The sequence below is a fragment of the Vicugna pacos genome, unplaced genomic scaffold, assembly GCF_048564905.1.
Source record: "Vicugna pacos unplaced genomic scaffold, VicPac4 scaffold_202, whole genome shotgun sequence".
In the NCBI taxonomy this organism is placed as follows: Eukaryota; Metazoa; Chordata; class Mammalia; order Artiodactyla; family Camelidae; genus Vicugna; species Vicugna pacos.
Genome location: NW_027328881.1, coordinates 472,065 through 496,292, shown reverse-complemented (window position 1 = coordinate 496,292; position 24,228 = coordinate 472,065). Strand labels below are relative to the sequence as shown.

At 39.3% G+C, this 24,228-nt stretch overlaps 1 protein-coding gene and 1 non-coding gene across 2 annotated transcripts in view; both read right to left on the bottom strand.

The window, feature by feature from the left end:
• Positions 1–24,228, bottom strand: part of LOC140695390 (substance-P receptor-like) — a gene marked incomplete at its 3' end in the record, with an annotated part of 151,430 nt that overhangs the window by 86,801 nt on the left and 40,401 nt on the right. The gene's annotated exons all lie outside the window — the stretch shown is intronic.
• Positions 1,134–1,240, bottom strand: LOC140695393 (U6 spliceosomal RNA). Its single transcript, XR_012071119.1, has one exon. It is a non-coding gene; the product is annotated as a U6 spliceosomal RNA (small nuclear RNA).

The window sequence follows — 24,228 nt, the reverse complement described above, 5'->3', positions numbered from 1 at the left end:
CTGTAAAGTGCTCTGTTACCCAAGTATTATTGCTTATAGTTTGCCCATCAGGAAACTGAGGTACAAAGCAATTACATCATTTGCCTAAGGTCCCATTGCTAGTGAGGAGTTGGGGCAGAGCCAGGTGTCTGAACAGGTCTTTTAGGCTGGAGTTAGGGATCAGGCAAGATCTGAGTCTGAGCTGTCTGACATCAGCATGTGTAATTTTTCTGCTAAGATGAGAGTGGTGGAGGAGAATCTATGCTCTGGCTTCCATGCTGTGGCCACAAAGATATAACAATGGTTCTGGTTAGCTCTGTCTGACCCATGGGCCAAGGTGTTCTTTCCTCCCTGCTTGGTGAAGCTTTGTAAACCAGCATCATTCTATGAATTTCAGCCACACTGGGCTCCCCACCCTCCCAACATAGAGAACCAGGGACTAATGCATTCATAACTGAGTATTTCAGATCTTTCTTTCCCCCACATATAAACAAATAAATGATCAGCATTCAATATTCTAGTAACAAGGTTACTTTCCTGTTGAGCTGAAGATAAAGGATTTGAGGGGCTCCACTGGTGAAGAATTAAAAACATGAATCATAAGTTTAGTTGAGACAAAGCCAAGACACTAACATCTCATTCAGGAGAGGAAAACAGTGAGGCAGAGAGGTTAGCATTAGAAAGATCAGACATCAGGTAACACAACAGCCCTGGTCGATGACCCTCAGCAGAATGGAAATAAAAATGTAGCCCATACGTGTCTAGTTTGTTAATGGGGAGAGAAGACATATAATTCAGAAACCTGCTTTTGTTCCTTTTAAATCAACATGTTTCTGTTAAAATGGGACTTGAAGTCCCATCATACTGAGCAGTCACTTTTTGGATACTGTAAGATTAACTCTGCCTTTCTGGGCCACAGTGGAAATGGAAATACTCAATTTTACCCACCAGCCTTTGGAAGTTATAACTTGGAATTTCTCCAAGTAGCCCACTCTATTGTGTGTAGACACACTACACACTTTACTAGGAGGAGAGAGCTGAGTGGGTGGTATGTACATGCATTCTTCCACTCAGTTCAGAAAGACCAAGGGCAAATGGAAATGAGGGTAGGATGCTAGAAGTCATAGAAAATTTTTTTTATTTTTATTTTTGCCAAAATTATGGGATGCATCACCAATTTGCATGTCATCCTTGTGCAGGGCCCATGCTAATCTTCTCTGTATCATTCCAATTTCAGTATATGTGCTGGCAAAGCGAGCACTCTTGCTTGTTTTTGTTTTGCTTTATTTCAGAAAAAGAACCAAGTCAGGTAAATGTCCATCTGGAGAAATGACTTTAAAAAGTCATTATAAGAAGAAGGAAGCCCAATTTGCCTGCAAAGTTTACGGTGGCAGATTATGTCTGTGTACAGAAGCACGTGCTTAAAATGAGCAGCAGACAGAGCTGCTTTTTTTTTTCTTTCTTTCTTTCTTTCTTGGGCACTTCCTGGCTGGTGTGTTTTAGATTCTGACAGAGAGCTCTTGGAAAAGCTGTTCCCATATTCTGCCAAATCCAATCCTGTCATCTCCCTTTTAAGATTCAACTCAGGTTGTTCCCTCAAGAAACCCTGCTCAAGACTTTTCTCTGATCATCTCCACTGAAACTAAAACACAGCTTGAAAGTATGTTGTCTAATCGCTTTGTATCTTTTTATGTGCAGAGAGACTGTTAAGCTCCTTAAGGATGAGGACCAGCACAAATGCTGATTACGCATTCCTTGTGGTGTCGAGAATAATGCCAGGTTCAGAGGATGCAGGTATCACCTGAGATGTCCCTGCCTTGCCCTTCAGTGGTCCAGGTTAATTTGGCTCAAACTCTTAGTTTTGTAATCTTGGTCAAGTCCAAGGCCCTATTCATGATATGCGGGGATTCTCATGGTCTTTCTTTTCATGGTTCCCATTATGACTACTTCCTACTTGCATAGACTATTTCCCCCCTCACTTCCCTGGATGCAAAACTCACTTAAAAATGTTGAATAGTTGGAGCACAAAGGATTTTTAGGGCAATGAAATTATTCTGCAGGATACTATAGTGGTGGCTACATGTCGTTATGTATTTGTCAAAACCCATAGAATATACAAGTCTGAACCCTAATGTCAACTATGGACTTTGGTTGATAATAATGTGTCCATGTTTGTTCATCAGTTGAACCAAATATGCCACACTGATGAGGGGTGTTGAGGGTAGGGGAGTGTATAGGTGTGGGTGGGGAAGGCTATGTGAGAACTCTGTATTTTCTGCTCAGTTCTGCTGTAAACCTGAAACTGCTCTAAAAAATAAAGTCTATTAAAAGTTTTGTCATTTATTTTATTTTTATTTCAGGGGGTAATTAGGTTTATTTATTTACTTTATTGGAGGTACTAGGGATTGAACCCAGGACCTTGTGCATGCTAAGTATGTGCTCTACCACTGAGATATACCTTTCCCCTGCAAAACTCATTTCTGACTGATTCCCATACAAGTTGGTGAGTCTAGTAAGAACTAGGGATTTTGAGATCACAGGAGAGTCTCACTGAGTAACACATCATCTTGTTGATTCTCTTCTCCTCTTGGATTGCCTCAGAAGTCCCACGTCCCTCTCCCTTCAGAATGTGAAACACTGCAGTTCTTCCAGTTTGCAAATCCAAATCCACAAGGTCTCAGCAAAAACAAAGCCAACTCAAGATGGAACCCACCCTCCTTAGAAAACAGTTGGAGCTTCAAACGACAACTTTCTCCTGCTACATTAAACAGGGCTTGATGCCCCTCCAACAAGAAACCCTACTTAATAAAGGGTCTTTGCACCACTTATAAGTTTATCTGAGAGAAGAAAGCTCCAAGTTGCCACATGGGCAGAAGCTGCTGTGGATCCAGGGTACTGTGAAGGATAGCATGGGACACAGAGGTCTGTCTGAAACAACTTAAGCACATCCAGGTGTGTGGACAAGGGCATGGATCAAAAGGTCTGTATGACCCTCAGTAAACATCAACTTGTTCACATCACTCATGATCTAGAGGACTGAAGGGAGCTAGGAAAGAACAAGGGAGGGATGGTGTCATGTTATACCTTTGTCTTCAATTTACAGATATTCATTGGTCCTCTATCAAGCACTCAATCAGACAGTAGAACTCCACAGATGAATGGTGTATGGGCCCTTCCCCCAAAGAACACTGATCTGTGCCAGAAATGTGTAACACCATCTCTTGTTAAAGTGACTCAATTCTTGAAGATTCTTGGATATCCTGAGAAGGTGGCTTGCCTGGTCTATCTCAATGGTCTGTTTTGCATACATCTGGGACTGTGGTCTACTTGCTAGATCAAACTCTCCGGTTTCCTGCAGCTCCACACCCCACTCTCTCTCCCCATCCCACTACGAGAGCCCAAGCCCAAGTGTCTAGCTGCTCTCTACTGTTCCGCTGGTATTTTCCAGGCCAAGGTCCAAGATATGACAGGAAGGAGAGAGGAAACATTTCTTACACTATACTTGATGCTTTCACATAAACTATTTCATTTTATTCTAATAACAACCCCATGATAACCCATTTTCATCCCTCTTTTATGGATGAGAACACTGAGGTTCAGAGTAATGACTTGCCTAAGTAACACAGTCAGGGGAGGCTAGAGGACGAGAGACTGGCTCAGCCCTAGAGTCCCCACCCTTGCTCCTATCTCCTGTCTGGCTCACCACTAAGTCCATTTAAGGTGCTGGCTCATGCTTTCTGGGTATTCAGTTGTTTTTTTTTTTTTTTCCAATTCCTCATGGCAATCCTTGTGCCAAGCCTGAAGTTGCCAAACATTTAAGTCTTGGGAGAAGGCTGCTATACAACAGCCCCTCTGATCCCCCAGGCTTCCTTTCTCAAGAGGACAGAAGGTTCACAGTAAGTCTGGCAAGGAAGTCTGGCATATGTTGCCAAAGTAGAAACAATGGTTCCTGCCTCGCTTATAAGTTCCTCAATTAAGTCTTTGACATTCAAGTGGAAGTGGGCAAAAGCAATGAACGTGACTGAAATGAAATGAACATGAGTGAATGAAAAGACAGAAACACCTGGGAGGCTGGAGGCTGGAACACTTAAGAGACAGGCAAATCACTTAATCATTTGTTCATGTAGCATGTTTCTAAGTGCCTGGAACTGTGTTAGGTGCTGGGGACATAAGACAGATAAGACATGGTGCTTGCTTAAAAGGAATCCATGGCTTATTAGAGACAGTAGAGCACATGAACCAGAGAAGAGGGCAAGTTAACCAGAGAGGAGGCTACACTAACCAAAAGGGAGGGCAGGTCAACCAGAAAGGAGGGCCCACCCAGAAAGGAGCCTTGTTAAACAGAGAATGTTAACTAGAGAACAGGTACCATTAATCCAGACTTGACAGGTCTTCAGAATCACCTCAGTTGTTTTATCAATTATATGGATTCCTGGACCCCATTTCTACCCTAATGAACTGGAATCTTCCGGAGCCATTATTTGTACTTGTTAATAAGCTCCCTAGTTGGTCCCAACAATCATGGCAGTTGAGAACAAAGCTTCATAGGCATATTATGGAGAGACCTGCACTGGATGCAGTGTGGATACCAAGGAAGGGCCTGCTGGTGCAATTCTGGGCTTCACAGAGGAGGGGATACCTGGAAGTGAGCCTTCAGAATTGCAGCAGAGCCAATAAGGTGCAAGGGTGCTGAGAAGATGGTGGGAGGAGGGCTTCCAGGTGGAAGGCTCCACGTGAGCAGAGACCCTGCAGAGGTCAGTTGGGCTGAAGCCTGGGGTGTGAGAGAGAAATAGGTTAGAGTCCAGACCAGAAGGTGAGCAAGATTCCAAGTGGCCTTGTTGATATCACCGAAGAGTTTGAATTTTACCCTCTTTGATATGGACCATCATTTAAAGATTTAAATCAGGGAGTAAAGTGATCAGCTTTCATTTCAGAAAGATTACTTTAAAACTTCTGGGACAAGATGGACATTTAAGTCTATACATTTAACTCTTCTCTTTTTCAAGTTTCCATGGAAATAGCCAAAGAAATATAAAAAAATAGAACCATCGGGAAAGGACACCTTCCTTGAACTTCCTTGAACTTCCTTGAAGTGTTGACACTTTTTGCATTCACACGACTGAGCATGACTGTGTGTAGTCACTGTCTGGAAGGAAATGCTCAGCATCATGGTACTTCTTGATAGGGAAGTGCTACCATTATCCACACTGATGGGTTGTTATTATTTCTCTATTACAGATGAAGAGGCCACAGCACAGGGAAGGCTACGAAGTCCATCCAGCCCACAGCTAGAAGAAGAGCTAATGTTTGGACCCAAGGAGTCTGGCTCTAGACACTGAGCACTTATGGCATTATACTGCCTAATATGTTGTAAAAAATGTGGTGCTGGTGGTCTTCACTAACTGATGGACCAATGCCCTGAGTTCTGTGCAAATGAAGGAGTTGATCCCAGCAGAGATCACTCTGACTTCCCAGCTCAGAAGGTCTTCAAACAGGGAGGCCATGGGCAGAGCACAGAGGGAGTGCTCTATTGCCAGTAATCATGGCAAGAGAGGGGGAGTGGCTCCCCATCTGCCCAGCAGTGGAACTCCCTGCGATGAGATTGCCTTTGGTTGTAATTACTTTCCTAGATTCCATAGTTGAGGGGAATTCTAACTTGGCACAAATGTTCCTAACTTCGAGCAGCAGGCCCAGGACTCCAAGGGCTGTCACTGGGACAGAAGGCATGGTTTTCATAAAGGTTCAGGAAATACAGAGGGAGCTTATGGATGGAACACTTCCAGCCTTGAGAGGTGTGATAATTAAAATGTGGGCACATCTTATGGGGTTCCAAGATAACCATGGACTTCACCATGGCCTGGAAGAAATCATTTAGCACATGTGCAGATGTTTCTAGCTGTAGTCTTTTCCCAGTCTTCCCAGCCAATGATACTCCTACAAACTAAAGCTGCAGATCCACCTTTTCTCTTTTTCTTAAACTTAAGAATAGAATACACATCCTCATGGTCTCTGATGGAAGCCACTGTAATTCACAACCATGAATAGGACTTTCTCAGGAAAGTTGAACAAACAGAAAAATCACCAGATATATGAAATGATTCAGTGATTTGAAAGAAGGAAATACATATGAAAGATCAGAGCAAATATTCTCTGAAGCAAGTTTATTCCAAAACGTAAGATATGAAAAGAAACAAAATAAAATTGATTCATATTCTCAAAAAAACTTGGGATTTCAGCACCCACCCATCTAAAAGCAACAATCTGATGTCAGGAAATATTGCTCTTAAACATTTCAATTTCTAAATTAATTTAACTTTTAAAATTATACATTTATCTCATAAATTTGTAAATTCAAGTTGTAAATTTCAAATTTGCAAGTAGTAGTAATGAATAATAGATCAGATAGTGTAGAAAATCATATCAATGACTCAAAAGTTCAGTTTAAGAAATTTCCCCAAAATCCAGAAGCAAGACAAAACAAATATAATACATAAAAAATAGTAAGAGATATGAAGGGATAGGTTTAGGAGATAAAATACAGTGTTAATAGGAACTCTAGAGGGAGAAGCAATAATTAATAAATTTAACATGTAGTCCCCTGAGCTAAATAAAAATTTAAGTTGAGCTAAATAAAAATTTAAGTTCTTAAATAGGCTCTTTCCAAAAAAAAAATTACTGCAAAGGCAATTCAGTATTAGAAACTCTATTAACATCATCTATCAGATGATTAGAACAAAGGAGAAAACTATCATTTTATATATAAAGATATAATTAAAAGACATTTAATAAAAATTAACATCATTTTCTAACGTAAAATAGAAATAGAATGATATGCCACCAATAAAATAAAGTATATACATGCATTTAATTTAGTGGTGAAATGATACTAAGCTTTACGATGAAACACTGAAGTAGCCTAATGACCACTATTGCCAGTGGTAATATTGCTTTAGGGGAGCTAGCCAATGCAATTAAGATGAGAAAAGGAGTAAGAGGCATAAAGAACATAAAATAAGAGAAAACTATCATTATGTGCAGATAGTAGTCTATCTGCAAAACCAAAAAGAATCAACTGAAAAACAGATAAAACTAATCTGAGATTTCAGAAGCTGGCTTCAAAACAAATGTGTAAAGACAATAGCTTTTTTACATACTAGCATAGCCATTTATAAAACATAATGGAAACCAAATCATATCACAGTAGTCATGAAACTATGTAATATTCAGAAATAACACTTATTGAATTATGTGAAATCTATATGAAGGAAACTACTAAATATTCCTTTACTAGAAAAAAAAAAGGAAACTTAAATTCATGTAAGAGATTGGTAGCAGAGATTTGGGAGTTACCACTTTGAAGTTAATGGTTGCAGATTCCCTAGGAGAGTGTGGAGCACAAAGAGGAAAGGGCCAAAGAGGACCAACATTCATATTGTGCCTGGGGACAGAGGTGCCAGTAAATGAGGTTGAGATGGTGTGTTTTAAGATAGAGGAGGAAAACCAGGAGGGAACAGCATCACAGAGACCAAAGAAGACTGCCTTTAAGAAGTAGGGAGTATTCCACGTGCTCATTTGTTACAGAAGCACTGGCAAGATAAAAATAGAAGAGTCCATGATATTTGGCTTCTAGGAGATTGCTGATCACCATGGCAAGGGTAGTTTTAGTGGAACTGGAGAGTGCCAAGTTTGGGGTGAGGATCTTCGAATTTCTTGTGATGCTAATAACCATGGAGGAGACAGTACACATGCGACCCACCAGTTACTATGTGAAATCAACAAACCCCAGTGACTCGCGATTTCCTCATCTACAAAGTAGGGTAGCAGTTGCCAAAAAAGTGTGATAATGACTGTGAAATGTTTTATAAACCATAAGCCACTATATAAACAGATGGTGGTGTTTTTAGTTCTGGCCCAATTCCAGGCAATATGTTAACAAACAATTTGTTAAAATGATGGCCCTGAGATAATGTCCCTAAAATATTTCCCCATCACTTCCTCTGTAGTACCAGTTTTTCATCCCCAGGCAGGTTCTGCAGGCTTGTTAATACAGAAACATGATCTGCTCTGTGTTTGTGTTTTTGACGCAAGCAAACTAAGCTGCCAGGGAAACCAACCAATCTGAAATGTTTTGCAATGCCCTGCATTGTCTCAGCCATCAACTGGAGACCAGAATTCCAGTTTCAAGCAAAGTGAGGTGGCAGAGTGTTTTCCTGTGTGTAAGTAGACACTAGATCTTAAATAAATACTGTGTTCCTTCCCAGAACTTAGCTGGAAGCCCCCCCACCTCAGCAAACATAACTGTGGGATGCTTGGCACATGACCCAAAACAGCTGACATTTCAATTGTCCTTGGCCTCTATTGTTGAGATTTCAAATGGTCACAGTACTGACATTTCTTTAAATCTTTGGTGGGAACATTTCAGTGACAAGGGTCCAGTGGTAATAACATAATGGGCTTAGCCCCACATTCATTCCTTCTTTCTTCTATCCCTACAAAGTATATTTGTTAAGCATCTATGAAATATCAGGCACTGCCAGGGGTAAGGTTCACAGAGATGGATGACACTGAGTTGCTTTTAAGAGCTTGGGGTTTAGTGAAAAAAAAAAAAGAAAGAAACATGATAGCATTGAATTACAATACAGTGAGAACTTTAATAAATGTGTGCTCGAAGGGCTATGGGAACCCTGAAAAATGAGCATCCAGGCTGTCATTTCAGCCAAAAGGCCATGGGTTGAAATGTCAGAAGTCTCACTCTTAACTCTGAAAACATCAAGCTTAGCAGTTGGTACACACTAGGTGTTCAATTAATGCTTGATACACAATTGGTGAATACCACTAAACATGACTTTAGATCGTAGCTCTCCTAATCACTCAAATTCTATTCCCACTGGGGTAAGTCACTTCTAAGGGGATAGTGACATGCTCCCTGGGACAGCAGACTACACACTCCATCACTCAGCTGATGGACCAATGGCTATTAAATCCTAAAGAAAGATGCGGCTAAGACCTCTTGAAAGGGTTGTTTTAGGCAAAAGTTGAGCAGCAGAGAAGACTGGGAATGACACAATTGTCGCAATCACCTTGATTGAATCTAGTGAGACACCCTGGCATAGCATGGAAACAGAAGTTGACAGGAATCTTCTGATGTCATACATACCTCAGTGGGGCATTATGAAAGATTGCCGATAGGAAAGATTGTCCTGACACTGAAATGTGGTAACACAACCAGGCAAGTTTCTCCCTTCTGAGGGTCACTGACCCTATCTGTCAAATACCAGGGTTGGCTGGCTGCGCTCTGAAGTCTCTTCCAGATCTAAAGACCTAGGATTCATTTTTAGAATCAGAACAAAAACTATTAAAACAAAACTCTTAATTCTTAAGAGTAAGTGTGTGCCACTGGGGGAGAAGCAATGGCAAGAATCCTGAAATTCACACAACACAGTCCCCATTCCCTTCCATGTGGTTGTTAACCCTTTGAATTTATCAGGGCAGAAGATCTGGGCAGGGAGCAAAACAGAGGAGACAGTTTTAACTTCTATGGGCAAGAATCTGTCTCCTTGCACTCAACGTTCTCTCTCCTACTTATGCTAACTATAGGTCATGGGCATCATAGGAATACTCTAATCAGACTCATTCAACTTTTTACCAAATTGGCTGACTGTAAACAGTTTTATTCAGGGTGTTGTACACAGAAAATGCCTGGGGTGGTCCCTGCTACATAAGGACATTGTCAGCCTTGGTAAAGGACTATCCTGGCTGCAGGATTTCAGAAAAGGCTAAGCTTGCTGGTTAACTAAAGGACAGCAGTTAATTGAAGGTGGAGACTGGCTGTGCAGAACACGAGCTCCCTTGGGTGCCCCTCCTAGTGCCCAAAATGGTGGTTGACCCATAGGAAGTCTAAGCCTGGCCTTGCCTTCCTTCTGGGCTCCTGGCTTCCCCTTGGATTCCAACAATCAGTGTCACACTATTGCTGATGAGGTATGAACATCCTGTTCCTGAAACCCTCCGACAACACTGCCGAAGAGCCCACTGGGGAGGAGTTAGACCCTCCAGGCTGAGCATGACATGAGGGAGGACTGTGTTGCTGAAGCTGCCTGCTCTGGGAGATTTCAGACTGAAAGATTGGCCCCAGGGGGAGAATCAGCCTAACCAAAAACACTGGGGTAATTCAGGATCAAAGCCAGCACCAGCTGAGTGAAAAAAAGTCCAGCCTGTTAGCCACCCAGCCTTGGTCCTTCTCCAAAACAGGGTTTCCCACCTTTTCTTTCCTTTTCATCAACTGTGGCCAGAGGCCACTGCAGGGAAGCAAAACTTGCGACTCCGAAATATCTCTGGCATGCAGATTATTTTGACCTGAAAATATTCAAGCCCCAAAAGAGTAAGTAAGAAACTCTGCCTGTCCCCCTAACTGCCTAAAATCATGTAGACAGAGGACCTGTTCCAGGAAAGGGGCTCTCACCATAGATCACTATGCTATGAACTAAGTGTATGGACAGGGAGGAACCTAGCAAAGCCTGTTAAAATTCCTCTCTGTGTCCCATTACCTCTGCATGGCCCAGCAAACATCTGTTTATCAAACACTTGCTTTTCCATCTCCATGGCCTTCCACCCCTTTGATGCCCCAGACCACCTTCCCTCTCTCAACGTTCTCTTTTGTTTCTAGCTGAAGATGGTATGAAGGTGAGGGTTTTGGCCATGTTGCAAGTTCCTCAATTCTTCTGGGTCTCTCCCATATACATATGTTATTAAACTTTTGTCAATTTAGTTCTTAGACCAGACAGAACAGCCTTGAAGAGTAGCAGAAAGTTTCTTCCTCCCGAGTACTCTAAATTGTCTTCTGTTCTCTGGTCTTCTTGCTCCAGTTTCTCCCTGTCCATCCACCCTGCATCCCTTACTGACAGAGGAGTCCCCCTGGCCACTCTCCAAAGCACGGCTCGGCTCCTCTGGTGACCCCATCACCACTTCTGGCCCACCCTGTGCTGCTGGCTTCAGAGGCCACATCCAGTCCACTTCCCAGCTCAGTCACAGTGGCCTGAGGAAACTCCCCTCTACTCCAGAAGTCATATGCTTTCCCCCTTCCTTTGCTCCCAGAAATTCATACCAAGCATGGTCCTCCTGGCCTCCATACCAAAGGAAAGGCCCACTAAACACAACTTACCTTGTTTATGTTGGAAAACATCTTGTCTTCCATTTAAAACATAACCAAATCGTCAGGAACTCTCCTTAAGACCTACTGTTGTCCATCCTGCCCTTGGCTCTCAGGGATGCTCTCTCCATTTTTTTTTTTTTCAATATTGAAGTATAGTCAGTTACAATGTGTGAATTCCTGCTGTACAGCATAATGTCCCAGTGATGCATATAGATGCGTATATTGGTTTTCATGTTCTTTTTCATCAAAGATAAAATTGAATTACAAGATAAAATAAAATTATTACAAGATATTGAATATAGTTCCTTGTGCTGTACAGAAGAAACAGATTTCAGTTCCTAACAAATCTTAATTCTCCTCAGTGCTAAGATGTCTTTCATTGCCCTCTCTCCTGGTATGGCCTGACAAACCTCATTTGGCTTTAACTTCCTCTTCTACCTTCATTTCATCTTTCTGTCTTTCCCTTCTTTTCCCTTCCCTCCCCCCATCTCCCCTTCTTTTTGCTTACACACCCTTCTTTCCCTTTTCTCTCCTCTCTCTGTCTCTGTCTAGTGTTATTAGCTCCATATATCTCCCATCCCCATCAACACAACACAGACTTGGCAGCCCAGGCAAAAGCTGCCAAGAAGTGACCCCTGTATTCCCCACTCCAGGATTTTGAAAGTAGCACCCAGGAATGGTGCCAGTTGGGAAGGCTGTGCTTAAGGGGAAGAAGGGAGGTCACACCAACCTGATTATTATTTTTCTGAATTTTAATTATATATATTTACATGTATGGCTGTATCAAGGGATCAAGCCTGAATAAACATCTTTTTCACCCCCCCAACAACAAAAAATGTCTAGCCCAGCTCATTTGTGGAAGGTTCTACTCCTTTCTTAGAGGTCACCATATCCTGTTCTTTTGGGTCACATAGCTCCAATACACATAGATAAGGTCAAGACCATCACCTTCCTGCCTTAGAAAATCACGTTACCCTCCCTTATCATATCTCGTGTGAAGCCACATTTAAATGTTATCATAGTCACATGGCTGGAGAAAGAGCTTTGAAAAGAAGAGCAGTCACAAATTGTGTCAAAAGACACAGAAACCTTTAGAATAATAAAGACAGAGAAGAGATAATATGATTACTGGAGACCTCCAAAAACAAGTCAAGGTGATTTAAAATATATTCTATAATTCTAACTCAAGATCATCAAATTATAGCCTATAAGCTAAATGTGGCGTGCTGTCTGTTCTTTTTAAATGGCCTATGGGCAAAGAACGGGTTTTACATTTTTAAATGCCTGATAGAAAATAAAAAGGAGAATATTTTGTAATGTGAAATTTCTATGGCATTCAAATCTGTGTCCATAAATTAAATTCTCCTGGAATACAACCATACTTATTTATAGATTGTATATGACTGTATTCATGCTGCAATGGAAGAGTTGAGTAGTTGAGACATAAGGTAGTTGCAACATTTATGGCCCATAAAGCCTAAAATACTCACTATCTGACTGTAATGGGTTAAATGGTGGCCCCCCAAAAAAGATATCCAGCCCTGTGAATGTTACCTGATTTGAAAAAGGAGTCTTTGAAGATAAAATTAACAGTAGCCAAGACATGGAAACAACCTAAATGTCCATCAACAGATGACTGGATAAGAAATTGTGGTATATTTATACAATGGAATACTACTCAGCCATAAAAAATGATAAAATAATGCCATTTGCAGCAACATGGATGGTCCTGGAGAATGCCATTCTAAGTGAAGTAAGCCAGAAAGGGAAAGACAAATACCTTATGATATCACTTACATATGGAATCTAAAAAAAAAAGACAAATGAACTTATTTACAAAAAAGAAACAGACTCACAGACATAGAAAACAAACTTATGGTTACCAGAGGGGAAAGGGGTGGAAGGGATAAACTGGCAGTTCGAGATCTGCAGATACTGACTAATATATATAAAATAGATAAACAAGTTTATACTATATAGCACAGGGAATTATATCCAATATCTTGTAGTAGCTTATGGTGAAAAAGAATATGAAGATGAATATATGTATTCATTCTGCTGTACACCAGAAATTGACAAAACATTGTAAACTGACTATACCTCAATAAAAAAATACTAGAAAAAAATCAATTAGCTTGAAAAAAATAATTAAGGGTCTTGAGATGAGATCATTCTAGATTTATCAGGGTTGTCCTCAAATCCAATGACAAGTGTTCTTGTAAGAGACAAAAGAGGGGATGACACACACAGACACAGAGGAGAAAGCCATGTAACAGTGGAAGCAGAAATTAAAATTACATAGTTATAAACCAAGAAATTCTTGGAACCGCCAGAAGCTGGAAGAGGCAAGTAAGGATTTTCTCCTAGAATCTTTGGAGGAAATACAGATCTGCTAATGTTTTGATTTTGCCCTTCTGATTCCCAGAACTGTGAGAAAATAATATTCTGTTGTCTTAAGCCACCCAGTTGGTGGTAAATTGTTAAAAACTAGGAAACCTATACATTGACCTTTTCCAGAAAGTTTGCCAACCTCTGTTCTAATTTGTATTTTTATATTGTATTTTGTTATGTTCATTCATGTTTAGTTTGAGGACGTAAAGAGATAATGCACTTGTAAGCATACATTGCATTTCTATTAAGTTGAATAAGAAAATGAGAAAGCCTTTGTGAGTCCACAGGGTGAAGTTGACACCTCTCTCTCTCGTGGTGGGGGTGGGGGTGGGGGGCTGGTTGCTCCATCCATCTCTCAAGGGACTCATCTCTCCAGTGCATCCCAGCCACTGCCCTGGATCAATGGCGACTAGAAAAAGAAGCTGGAAGGGATTGGCACCTCAGCTGTTATTCAAGTTTGTGGTGGTGGTAGAATGGTGGTTGGGGAAGTATTGGGAAAGAAAGCAAAGGAGGAAAGGATGCTAACTTGGAACTGGTAACTGAGACACAGAGGAAGTCTAGACCCCACTCCACCAAGTCTGAACAAGTCACCTTTCCTTCCTTTCCCTTTGTACCACCTGCTCACTGTACTTCCCTCATCCATCCATGGAAGCAAGGGTCACATGGCTACTTAATTAGGTACCCACATTTCTCCTCCTCACTCTCCCAACTGAAAGGACTCAGGTGAGGAAAGGACCTACTAAGACAAGAGTCTGACTTTAGTGGGATCAGAGAAGGAACTGGCGAGAGCCAGCAAAGGAGGGCTACACTCACCTGGTTCCCCACCTGTTCATGTCCAGCACTGCCTTAAAAGGGCAGATAAGTAGCCCAGGCAGCTCCCAAACTGCCCTGGGCCAGGACCATGCCAAGTGGCATCAATGGGAAGCCCCACCCCACCCTAGGGCACAGGCACAGGGATGCACTGCCCTCACACTGAAGCGAAACTGTCCCTCCAAAAAAAAAAAAAAAGGAAAATTTATGAATATATTAATTTTATACAGGAAAAGGTTGATAATTTAAGAGGTGAAAAATTTAAATATTTCATTTTGTTCTCTCAGTTCTGGTTACTGACTGTCATCAGGAAGATGTGGGAATTATTGAGAGAGAATTATTGAGAGCGAATTCACAACAGGGAAGCAATTTCTGGTGTTTCTACCTAGAGACAGGAAGTAAGAGCATTCTGAGTCCAAGTTCCCATGGAAATGAGCTTTTAGTTCAGAGCTGGTTTCTCAACCATGAGCATAAGTACATATCGATTTATACAATTCTCATTATAACCTTATGAGTTATGTCTAAATCTAAAATGGAGACCTAGCTATGTTGAGCATTTATCTAAGATCATAGAGATAGTTGAAGACAGAAAACAGCAGGTTCTAACTAGGACTCAGGTTGGTTCTCCAACACTTCTCACTACTTTGGGATCTAATTCACTTTTTTTTTTCATGTTGTTGAGTCTTCTTTTTAAATTTTCTATTGAAGTATAGTCAGTTACAGTGTGTCAACCTCTGGTGTATAACATAATGTTCCAGTCATACATATAACATGCATATATTTGTTTTCATATTCTTTTTAATTAATGGTTATTATAAGATATTGAATATAGTTCCTTGTGCTATACAGAAGAAATTTGTATTTTATCTATTTTTCTATTTAGTAAATATTTGCAAATCTTGTACTCCCAAATTTATCCCTTCCTACCCGCTTTCCCCCTGGTAACTATAAGATTGTTTATTATGTCTGCAAGTCTGTTTTTGTTTTATAGATTAATTCATTAGTGTCTTTTTTCTTTTTTCTTTTTTTGATTCCACATATGAGTGACATGATACACTTTCTCTGTCTTACTTCACTTAGAATGACAATCTCCAGGCCCATCCATGTTGCTGCAAATGGCATTATTATATTCCTTTTTTTTTAATGGCTGAGTAATTTTCCATTGTAAAAATATACCACAACTTTTTAATCCAGTCATCTATTGTTGGACATTAAAGATGTTTCATATCTTGGCTATTGTAAATAGTGCTGCTAAGAACATTGGGGTGCATGCATCTTTTTAAATTAGAGTTCTCTCTGGATATATACCCAGGAGTGGGACTGCTGGGTCATATGGTAAATCTATTTTCAGTTTTTTGAGGAATCTCCATACTGTTTTCCACAGTGGCTGCACCAAACTGCTTTCCTACCAACAGTGTAGGAGGGTTCCTTTTTCTCCACACTCTCTCCAGCATTTGTCATTTGTGGACTTTTGAATGATGGCGATTCTGACTGGTGTGAGGTGATACCTAACTATAGTTTTGATTTGCATTTCTCTGATAATTAGCGATATTGAGCATTTTTTCATTTGCCTATTGGCCATTCGCATGCCTTCACTGGAGAATTGCTTGTTTAGGTCCTCTGTCAATTTTTGTATTGGGTTGTTTCTTTTTTTGTTATTAATCTTTATGAGCTGTTTATATATCCTGGAAATTAAACCTTTGTCAGTTGCATCATTTGCGAATATTTTCTCCCATTCCATAGATTGTCATTTTTTTTCTTTTTTGCTTATAGTTTCTTTTGCTGGGTAAAAGCTTGTAAGTTTAATTAGGTCCAATTTGTTAATTTTTGCTTTTATTTCTATTGCCTGGATAGACTACTCTAGGAGAACATTGCTAAGATTTATGTCAGAGAAGAGTTTTATCATGTCTTGTCTTATATTTAAGACTTCAAGCCTTTTTGAGTTTGTATATGGTGTGAAGGAGTGTTCTAATTTCATTGATTTACATGCAGCTGTCCAGTTTTCCCAGCACCACTTGCTGAAGAGACTTTTCTCCATTCTACATTCTTGCTCCCTTTGTTGAAGATTAATTGACAGTAGGTCTGTGGGTTTATTTCTGGGCTCTCTATTCTGTTTCATTGTCTGTTTTTGTGCTAGTACCATGCTGTTTTGATTACTGTAGCTCTGTAGTATTGTCTGAAGTCTGGGAGGGTTATTCCTCCAGCTTCATTCTTTTTTCTTCAGTATTACTAATTCACTTTAGGTTAATGTCTTTGAGATCCTCAGGTGGGTAAAGGCCTAGGCATTTATGGGGAAAGCATTATTCCAGATAACTACTGAATCAGTATAATTTTGATTAGACAAAGTAGACATGGAGAGATTTCCAAGTTTTCCTAACTCTCTTTTACTCTCTGCCCTTTTCCTGGGTAGAATATGCATACTGTGTATTCCCAGGGTCTGACTTAACAAAAGGGATTACTATAAGAAGTAGCAAAAGGACAGCTATTTTTAAAGATAAAATAAATACTTAATTAGATCAATAGGAAAAAAAAAGGAAATAGTTCTAAGAGGGAGTCTCTAACCCAGGCATCAAGCAAAGCTCTAAACTTAGAATCTCTTAGTTTTTAACAGCAGGGGTAAAAGTTGTTTGTGTCAGCTTTGGGTGAGTGTCACATATTTTCATCTATTAATTTTTGTTGAAATGCCTGTTGAGCAACACAGGAAGACAGCTGACTGCAACATAATTTAATTTGGCAGCTGAGTCCTGAAGCTGAGTATTCCTCAAATTAGCATGCCAGAGGGTAGCAGAGGATAGCAGAACTGAAAAGAAGAACTTGTGGTCTGTGAGATGCTCAATATGTGGCAATTTAGTGAGAGTTGAGCCTCTGCTCTGAATTCAGATGGTCCCACGTCCCAGTCCTGGTTCTGCATCTGACCAGCTTTGTCAATTCTGGCAAGTTATGTCAATCTCAGAGCATCAGTTTCTTCATTTGTAAAATAGAGATAGTAACTGCACCTCTAAGGGTGTTATACTAAGTGCTTCAGACATATTATCTCTTTCTGCTCTTAAAATAACCATCAGCTGATAAAACAATTTTTTATTAGTAATTTTTTATTTTTTGGCTATATCAAGCAGCTAATTTGGTTGGAAAAGCCAAGGAACAGGAGACCTGATTTCCAGTCCAGCTTAGATACTAACTAATTCTAGACCTGTAAGGATTCAGAAAGCAGACCCCAAACAATATGCCTTCCCTAGTTACATCATTTAAAATATTAAATACTTAGGCCAGCTGAAGCACAAATCAAAGTAAAGAATTCAGATGGGGAAGGTGTGTTATAAAAGATCCACTGGTAAGTATTGAACCCAGTTAAATCTAAATAATTGTTTGTTGCATTATCTTTTTATTTAAAAATTTTTATTTAAAAATTCAACTCTAAGAAAGTCTTCCCTCAGTGACATGCCAGGAAAGAAAAAAAATTTCTATTAGCCAAAGTTCTGAAGACCCTTGGAAACAGGAAAAAGGAAAAAGGTGATAGGACGTTCTATAAAGCTATTTCTAGCACAAACCCTTCCCTTGAAAACATGGAGCATTCCTATGGGAGAAAGAGAAGCCAGCATAGATCTAAATTCTAGAATAACTGGAGCCATTTTGCTACATCTTTCCTGTTTTCTTGCACCAATTCTGGGACTATTATTACCCACAATGCTATGTGACTAGGAGTGCTTACATCTAAGAGGGTCAGGTTGGCAGCTGGAAGGAGTTGAGCCTGATAGAGTTGTGGGACATCCTGGGAGTTCTGTTGAACACTGGAGGAACGGTCTACTGAGAAGTTACTGTGTAGCAAACAATCCTATCATTCACTGGGTCAGGTAAGTAAAGAACTAGAAAGAATGTCTGACTACATAGAAACCATTTTCTTGATAAAAAAAGATAAATAGGCAGTAGGACTAGGTGTCTCCTCCTGGCAATATATTCACACCAAATGAAAGACTTCAAAACACTAAAAAAAAAAAAAATTTAAAAAAAAGGCTAGAAAGAATTAATATCTAATAAGACTTGATCTGAAGATCAGAAATGTGAATCTTAGTGAGGGGAAGGTATAGCTCAAGTGGTAGAGCACATGCTTAGCATGTACAAAGTCCTGGGTTCAATCCCCAGTACCCCCTCTAAAAATAAGTAAACTGAATTACCTCCCCACTCCCCCCAGAAAAAACATAAATAAATAAATAAAAGAAATGAGAATCTTATCAGCAATTATGTGGACAGTGAGGGAAACCAAGTTTTAAAAATATGGCATTTACAGTAAAACTTAGCCTGAGAAAATCTTTCCACATTAAAGGATGAGTAAATAGAAAAAAATATTAACTTAGAGCCAATGAATTATGACTGTATATTATAAAAGGTGGAGGAAATGCTCAAAGAGCAGCAGAAGATAGTTTTGAAAGAAAAAAGACTTACTGTAGTCTCCAGAAATAAATTTTATAGCACAGTTGCTTTGGAACAGTTTAAAAACTCTTCAGTATAACATCAACTCTGTGAAACAGAAAAAAGATGAGATCAAAGGAATACAAGCTGAAATTAAAAAAAAAATTAGCCCCCTAAAAAAGGAGGGGGCATGAATGCTATTGCTGACTGAGTTGATTGAGATGAGAAACAGTTTTGAAGGAGTTAAAAGTGTGGTAACAGAAGTAAATCCAGCATTAGAGTCAATAAATTGCAGAAAAGCAAATTAGAAATGAATGAACCAGCTTTAGAATTTGTTCCAGAATGAAAAGGAAAAGGATAAACAAAATAAAAATAATGAGGAAATTAGAGTTCTTGAACAGGAGAATTAAATAATTTGAACAGAAGGTATGACTTTAGGCATAGAAGAAAAATGTTCCTGAATTGAGTAAACATCTAGGGCTGCTTATAATAAGCAAAAATCAATGTATGTGAGAGAGGACTATGTGCTTAGAGATATTATTATATATATATATATATTTTTTTTCTTATTTCAAGAGTTAAGAAAGAATTCTACCAGCCATACAAGAAGATACACATTTGGCCTACAGAAAAACAATTAGGCTAGTCTCGTAAGTCTTTTCCTATTATAATTCCAGAAAATAAAGGAGCCATATTTATAAAACTATGGAAGGAGAAACCTTATTGTCTGGAATTGTCTGCCTAAGTTATTAGTAATGTGTTAAGGCAACAGAAAGACTATCTCAGGAATATAAGAGCTCAGAAAATATATCAACCATAACTTCCTTGAAAATAACCCCAGCATCAGCAACACCAAAGACATTGTCCAGCTGGAGAGAAACAGCTCAGAGTAGCCCCAGAAAGGGACAGTTGCTGACTAAAAAGATGATGGCTAACACTGCAATAATTTAAATAAAAATTAAGACTTAATAATTGTTTAATATTATTATAAAGCTCAATATAAATGTTGAATAAAAATTAAGGCTTAATACTACTACTATAACCTTTAACACAAATGTTAAAAATAGCTCCTAAAGGAGAAGAGACACAGAAGAGACACATGAGTTAAAGCCCCATATGTAGCTTTCTGTGACTGTGAGGCTTGGGGACATCCCAGCCAGGCTGAGGATTTTAGATCTCACTGTCCTCCCAGCTCTTTGATCCCTCTACCAAGCCTCTCAAACAATGGTTTTACCTCAGAAAAAAATATATATACTTTTTAAAACTGGGAGAGTGAGAGAAAGGAAAGCAAAATTAAAAATGCATGCTAAAATATTAATCTTTCATAGAGGTAGCCAGCAAACACAGTTTTATTCTTGGCATTGACAGTGATAAGAAGAATAGTTTCAAATTTTTGAAAACATAGAAGTAGCCACTAGAAAATCAACAACAGAGTACAGGACTTTCAGATCACTAGAGGAAACAAAGTCAAAGGAAACATAGTCCATATAGTGAAAGGGGTATTAAAAAGAAAACAGCAAAGAGACAACACTAACACCAATAAGTAACCTAAAGCAGAAGCAGAATCAGATCAGGCATATTCATTATGAAAAGAATGTTAATGGATAAAAACACTAAAAGAAAATGACCCTGAAATATCAGCCACATATAAACAGCTACTTAGACTTCCTAAAAAAACTATTTCCTAGGAAAAGTTGCAAATAAAAATATGGATATTCTGTGTACAAATCAGCTGTGGAATTGAGCCATATCTTCTCATCAGCTGCAATGGAAAACCTGGGCAGTATTGGCTCAAGGGTGAATCAGGAAATCACTAATCCAGAGTGATTATTGGATGAATTTGTCAAAACTGAATTAGAGTAGCCTGACCAAGATCCCCAAATGTATAGATTATTTTTTTTTAAAGGAAGATTTTGGAAATCTTCCCATTCTATTACTCGAAAGGTACTAGAAATCTTTTGTATTACAAACCAAAGAGGGTTCTGAAAGTGCCTTTTAGAATAAAATGTTACTCCCTTGTGCCACATATAAATTCAGAAGACAGCCATGCAATAAAAAGTTTACAAAATCAGATTTATGAAGGCCAAGGCATCCCAAAGTATTGCATGTTTTCAAGACCCAACCTAAATATTTCTCTAAGAAAAATGCCAGATTAAAAAAAAATGTGGTAGAAGCACACAGTGTAACATACTTTAATTCAAGTTGGTGGCCAACAGTTCTGGATCTCCAAATAACACCAGGTGAAAGCCAGTGCCTGCTAAGAAGGTCTACAATATTCAGTTAAGTTATTTTAGAAAAGAAAATCTTGGGGCCAGAACAATAAAATATGCCAGTGGAAACTGAGAATCTTCAGCTAGAAGTAAAGAAATATATCAAAGGAAACAGGTTTATTTGAGTTCTGTTTTACCTAAGACATATTTGATCATATTTCATGACTTTCTTGATAGGGGATACAGTTTCCTGTAATTTCAGGTCAATAAAATTATATGTTTAGCATTTTTTTGTGAACTATTTATGTCTGGGTGACACTCAAGAAACTGACCGTTTTATTTAAGATCTTTTTGTGCATTAATTTTATATTATTATTATTTCTTTTAAAAAGATCTATTGGGGTCTAGGGTAGACAGTCCCGAAATGTGCCTCAGTTGGCATATTGATTATTTTGAATTAAAATTACTTAAGAAATGGCCAGTGCAAGAGGGATACTCTGACCCTCCGTTCTGTCTCCCTCAAAGCAGGAAATAAACCTCTCATGTGAAAAGTGCACTTGCTGTATCAGGAGGTGGATCGCCTTTATTGCCAAAGATGGGAATCTGAGCTGAGAAGCACATACAAACAAACCTTGTTCCTTCGTTAATTTACTACCCCAAGCCCAAACTCTGTTTAGGTTTAGGGTCACTAACTGGGCACTCAAAACCGTTTTTTTGTTTGTTTGTTTTGTTTTGTTTTTTTGGTCCTGTCATTTTCTCGCAAATTCATGGTTTCATCTAAAATATATAAAAGCTGCCTGCTTTCACCTTCTTAGGTCCCATTTCTGTGAGACCTTTATATGCAGGAATTAGATGTGTTTCTTTTTCTCCTGTTAATCTGTCTTATGTCAATTTTATTCGTAGTCCAGCTAATAGATCTCAAGAAGGGCTGTGGGGGAAATTTCCCCTCCCCAACAGATGTATGACTCGGAGACAGGTGGTTGTTTCAAGGTTGTTAAAATCCATGCTGGAATTCCTTGTACAATCTGCTATACTGAGTATGAAGCATTATGGCTTTATCACTTGTGGGAGGGACTACTGGTGCTCTCCAATGTCCAGGTATTTCCTCTGTCCTGGCCCCGTGAGAGATGATCATTCCCAGCCCCATTCCAGCTAGGCAAGGGTGTGGGGCAAGGGGGTGCTGCTGTCTAACCAACAAACGGTGAGTGGGAGTGATGGGTATAACTTTCGGGTTAAGACAGTTCAGAGCTGACATGCCAGCTCCACACTCCCTCTTACTCATGGCAATCTTGGAAGTCACTGTTGACATGAAAGTGTCACAAGATGGAGGGAGATTCGATTCCCGGATCATCAGATGAGGAGAGCCCCAGCTGACCCACATCAGAGTGTGGCCGAGCCAGCAATAAACCATTGTGCTGAATTACTGAGAATTCAAAGTTTATCTGTTAGAGCTGCGACTGGTTCCTCACATAGGCTTTTTTATGTTTCCCTTAGGCTCAAGTTCTTAGGAACTATAAATACTTGCCTTGAATGAAAATGTGAATCAGCTCTTAGCAGTTGAAGTGTACAAAATCTAAAGTAAAGGCAAATATATAAGCTTAGTAATCCATTGAGTGTTTCAGATACATACGTTCTATTAAATGCAATTTTACACTGGTAGCTTGGTAAGGCAAAGACAAGCATTGCCAGGGTTTTTGTTCGTTTGTTTGTTTGTTTTTAATCTTTAGTAGATTTTTTAAAAAGGCGGGAAAAAAGTTGAGATTGGAACACTCAACTCCCCGATCACTCAGGAAGTTAGTGCAAAGGTATGTTAAAAATATGACATTCAATTTTGTTTTCATTAGAAGCATTTTGTGATACATTTTGAAGAAGATAGTCTACTCAATATTAAGGGAGGGGAGACAGAGAGAGATTCTTATTCTAATATTGCCTTATTATTCTTCATGACTTTATATTCTGTGCAATGAAATTTAAAATGATCCATTTAAGTTTCTCCATGTAGGTTAGCTGGTTTGTATTTTGTACAAAATTACTGTTTTTCTATTTCCTTGGAGTGTTTCTTGAAGTGGTGTACACACTGTCACCCTCATCTTGAAATAAACACTCATGCCCTAAAAAATAAGCAAATGGATGTTCAAAGACAAACTGGGCAAATACAAACTAAAAAAGCAAGAGTGACCATATATACATTGTATGAAGTAAAAATAATGGAAAAGCAATTATGACAAAATGAATTATTTTGTAAGAATTAAAGACATTATCTGAAAAGATTTAACAATCATGAAAATTGAATGCAGCAAATGAAACAGATGATTTTCCAGGAAAATACAAATTGTCAAAACCAATTGAAGCATAAACACAATCTAAAAGGAACAGTGATTTTGGGGGAAAAAACAGTTTAAAAATTGTGTGTTGAAAGGCTTTGGGCCCAGGCAGTTTAATAGGTAAACTTTACAAAAAAAAAAAAAGATCACATGATTCCTATGATATATAAACTAATCCAGCACAAAGAAAAAGAGCTACAGCCTTCAAATTCATTTTATGAAGCACAATCTTGATGAGTCATCAGTCTGCCCTCATCAGTCTTTTCTCAACACAAAAAAAGCAAAGTAAAATATTTGCAATACAATTCATGAGTTCAGTCACAAAAAACACCTCATAGTCTAAGCAGAATTATCCATGATTATAGTTAATCTGCTCATAGGATGCAAGGGGGCCCTTTCTGTTTGGCTCCTGGCACACCATACCCATTCCTACTGGTCCAGCTCAAGCCTTGCCCTGGCTTTTACAGAGGCTCTTGATAATGCTCATGCTCCACCAACACTTTGTGAAACTAATTAGTCACAGGATGCTGTGGGTCAAGCTAAAGCCTGAAGTTCGATGCGTGACAACCTGACACTGACCTAGTACTATTCTACTGAGGGATTTCGTAACTTTTCCTGTTGGGGTAGGTGTGTTGAGTTGGAGAGAGGATGCACTGGACCCTGCACTAGCAGGGACATTGGACGTGTTGGATGAGCAGCAATGGTAGTCTTACCACCCTCCCAGAGGGACTTCTCAGAAACTAGACTAGGGTTCTTACTAGACTCTCATAAGGAAAACCACTAAGATTAAACGTCTCAGCATAAATTGGTCACAACTCCAACTACTGGCCCTATTCCGAGTATCATGAAAGAGGAAGGAGGATTGATCTGCTCACTACACATGCTTTATGGATAGTCAAGGGATGGTTCTTTCTTGAAGCTGGTGTCCCACCTTTCATTTCATTCTCCAGGTCAGAAC